Here is a 4,062-nt window from a genome sequence, read left to right as displayed (position 1 = left end):
GCTGCATAATGCTTGCCTAGACATTATGAAAATTCTTTTGCTTAACGTAACAAAAAATAGACCCCCCAACCCATTCTCCTTCTGCATCTCAGTTGCCTCTTTTGTTCAAAGACACTGTTGCAAAGCTCATGTAACCATCTCCTGATAAGTTGCTAAAGTAGTGTATCGACATACATGCCTTCCTGTCTAACGCTGGGCCAACATGACCAAATAATAAAAGAAGTTGAACCACAACGCCGAGGAAGACTACGGCCTTCATCTTCACAACCACCAGAGGGACAGAGACGACCCCCTAGCAACAGTGCGCGCAGTCGCAGAATATACCAGGATGTGCTGCGTAATCCCGGAATTAGCAAAATATAAATAAAAAGGGACTCTGGCGGGGGTGAGGTGCGTGCTGTTGGCGGAGCTGAGACTCCCCGGCCGCCCAGTGCTGTTTTGCTTGATGTTTGCTCACTCAATAAATTCCTTTCTATGATTAATACAATGCTCTATGAAAATTAATTAAGGGGGCAACTTATAACACTTTGGACGCTCAAAACCCTATCCCGAAAACATTAGGACGCTCCAAACTCTATCCAGAAAACTTAGGACTCTCCAAACCCTATTCCAAAAACTTAGGACGCTCAAAACCCTATCCTGGAAACATTGAGATGCTCAAAACCCTTTCCCGAAAACTTAGGATGCTCCAAACCCTATCCTGGAAACATTAAGATGCTCAAAACCCTAACCCAATTACTTAGGATGCTTGAAAGCCTATCCCAAAAAATTAGGGCACACAAAAGCCTAACCCCAAAAATTAAGATGCTCAAAATCCAAACCCCCAAAATTAGGATACTCAAAACCCTGGACCTGGAGAACCTAACCTGAAAAAACAAAACAAAACAAAACAAAAAAAAGATCTTAAAACCCTAACCGTAAATAACTGACCAAAAATAAAACCTTAAGACTCTAACCCTAAAAAACATATCAACACTACAACCCAAAAAACTCTAATACCCTAACACGCTAACCCTGAAACCCTTAAAACCCTAACCCCCAAATCCTTAAAACCCTAACCGTTAAAACTCCAACCCTAAAAACCTTAAAATCCTAAACATAAACCCTGAAACCCCTTACCCTGAAACCCAACCCTAGTGCCCAATCCCTGAAACCTTAAAACCCTGAATCAATCTGTAGCAAATAGCATAGGCTGAGTCGAGGATCTCAGTACAGTAGCATTATTATTCGAGATTACAATGGCGGGTGTCCCACAAGCAGGAGGGTGCCTACTAATTCCATACACAGTTTATACACTTTTTTTTTCTGCCGAGGACCGGGACCCTCCCGACCCTCCCCTGTTTCCCCTTTAACTGTGCTATTCAAGGTTCATAATCTAGCTGGTGCTTCACAGAAAATACACAGCTGCTGGCCTGTTACAAGTCACATTTCTTTTGAGGTTTTTACTCTTTGAGGTGGTAATGTTTCTTACGCCGTGATTTCCACCTAATTGCTGTAAGGATTCTGGTTGTCTGCGTTTTACAAGGTTGTCTGTTATAATAAATAAAAGTCCCAAATAGGATTACAATCAAAGTTTACAATTCACTGAATGAATAGAGGTAAGCAAACAGTGCTGGGTACGCCGGGAGTCTCTGCTCCACCAAGACGCGCACCAGTTATACACCAGTTACCTCCCTTAAGGGATATAGAGAAGCCCTCTCAGATACTTCCGTCCTGCTTCTCCTGCATGTGGCCGGAGGTCGGTCTAATTCTGGTGCTGTTGGTGGTGGAAGCTGGGGCAACGGTGGTACTGGTGGCGATACCACAGCCACCGGAGGGGGAGCCGCCGGGGGTGGATTGTTAGGATATGGAGGTGGTAGCTTATCCAACGGCTCACGTTTATCTTCTTTTTCTTTTTCATGTTCTTCTTGTTCTTCAAATTTCTTACCTGCTTTTAGTGTAAATATTGAGGCTGGAAAAGGACCTGAAGTCCTCCTGATCCATAATCCTGCATAATCGCTTTCTTCCTGGCTAAAAGCTTCCTTTGAATTAACATGGATATTTAAGGCCTGGCAAATCCAGTCTTCGAAGGTTCCAAAAACAGGCCAAAAGACATGTAGTCTTAAAGGCTCCTTTGGCCATTCTGTCACATAATACTGGACCATTTTTAATTTACTTTTTCCTTTTCTGGGGTCCCTATCATTCCAATTTCGAATCGTTATTCCTAATGGACTTTCTGGTGGTATGACTGGTAATTTGCTCCCTTTCTTCTGGTCTCTGGTCTTTGATTTTGTCTGACCCATCTAGGAATTTTACTATGGCAATTCCCATAGCCCTTGGTTACCTTAGTAAGAGTGTCTTGCAGGGGGTCGAGGACCTATCACACACCCACAAGTCCTATAGGAATCCCTTCGGTCCTTCACCGGCCAAGTCCCTCGCGGGAGATTGGAACCGCGGTTAGAAGACCTCCACAATCGCTTCGGAACTAAGTTCCATCTCAGTCACACTCTTACACACACAGGCAACCGAACCCCACCCAACCGAACGGTATACGCTTTAAATGCTTACGACTCCGTCATCTTCGTTCGGATCTTCACACACACAATTATGGGCAAAATATAGTGCTGCAGCTGGCAAGGGAGCTGAAAAAAAGAATCAGAAACTTTGCTTACCTTTATTCAGGTTTAAGATGCCATTAGTTCCGACCTGACTCAAACAGCAGCCACCAAATGGTGGGGGTGCCTCTCCTAGATCAAACCAGAAATCAGGAACCAAAGCCCTCCTGGACGAGAGCCCACTTGTAATAAATGACTGGGTCCCAAATAGGATTGCAATTGAAATTTACAATTTATTAAATGAATAGAGGTAAGCAAGCAGCGCTGGGTGCGCCAGGAGTCTCTGCTCCACCAAGACGCACACAAGTTACATCAGGCGGCTGGTTTTTATGCTGCTAGGCTAATACATATTCATTACTACTTCTACAAAACGCAGGGTTATTCTAATTAGTTCCCAGAATCCAAACCCTCCCACTGGTGCAGGCGTTATCAGTCTCCGGTGGTCCCTCTGGGGGCCGCTCGTACTGAAGGCTTGTAGTCTTCCTCCCAGGCTTTTCTCTTGTCCATCTCCTTTGTCCATCTTGGCTGGATGGCAGACACTTGCATAGTGTCCCATGCAACAGTTGTAATAGTTAGCAGTTATTCTGAAACCCCTTTGTTCTCTTATCCTCTATTGACCGGAATTGCTGGACCATTCCTTTGCAAGATTCAAGAACTATATATATTAACCACTCTGGTTTTCTCAGACTTTTCATCATATCATGCGGCCCTAGCATTGTTCCATATTGACACGAATCAGATGAACTCATTTCACACTGTTAAGCTGTCTTATCACTGCAAGCATATCTCAATACCACCTTCCTTCCCTCTACAGGATGTAACTGCGCAAAAACAACATTTTTATTCCCACAACCTTGATCCCCTTACCCTGAAATCCTTATTCCCCTTAAACCTAACAACTCTAACCACAACCCTAACCCTTATTATCAACCCCCTAACGCTAATGACACTGACCTTAATCCAAACCCCAAACTGCCCCTAACCCCAGACAACCAACAACGAAACACACACACACAAAGATGGAAACTACAAAAAAGGCAAAACCCACGATACAGGCCCCAAATCACAAATACGCAACCAAAATGCTACAGAAAAGCCCCAGATGCAGGCCCCAAATGCTACTGCTAGGCCTCAAAAGCTCAAGATGCATCCCAAAGCAAAAATGCAGACCCCAAACGTTACAGAAAAGCCCCCAAACCCAGGCTGCACAAGTCTACAAGCAGGCCCCAAACTGCCAACAGAAGCAGGCACCAACCACACCCAGATGCAGACCCCAACTGCCCACAAGCAGCTCCTACCCCACCACCCCCTCCCAAGAACTGGACTCCACCCAGACACTGGCCCAAGACCCGGGCCCGCCCCCCGCCATCCCCCCTACCCTCCCCCCCGACACAGGTGTACAAGCAGCTCACAACCCGCCCCTTCAGAGACCGGTCCCACTCCCCCCCCCCCTCCCCAAGACATGGGA

General features: G+C 45.7%; 1 long non-coding RNA gene across 1 annotated transcript in view; it reads right to left on the bottom strand.

Annotated features, from left to right (window-relative positions):
• The window catches only part of LOC311428405, a 139,063-nt gene extending 136,472 nt beyond the window's left edge, over nucleotides 1-2,591 (bottom strand). The window contains exon 1 of the long non-coding RNA XR_014687705.1: nucleotides 2,548-2,591. This is a non-coding gene — a long non-coding RNA (uncharacterized lncRNA). The remainder of the gene's footprint in view (nucleotides 1-2,547) is intronic.
• Between the last annotated feature and the right edge of the window lie 1,471 nt (nucleotides 2,592-4,062).

This window comes from Aythya ferina (assembly GCF_964211825.1).
Source record: "Aythya ferina genome assembly, contig: HAP1_SCAFFOLD_74, whole genome shotgun sequence".
Lineage (NCBI taxonomy): Eukaryota > Metazoa > Chordata > Aves > Anseriformes > Anatidae > Aythya > Aythya ferina.
The sequence above is the reverse complement of the archived record's forward strand: the minus strand, read 5'-3'. Positions and strand labels throughout refer to the sequence as shown.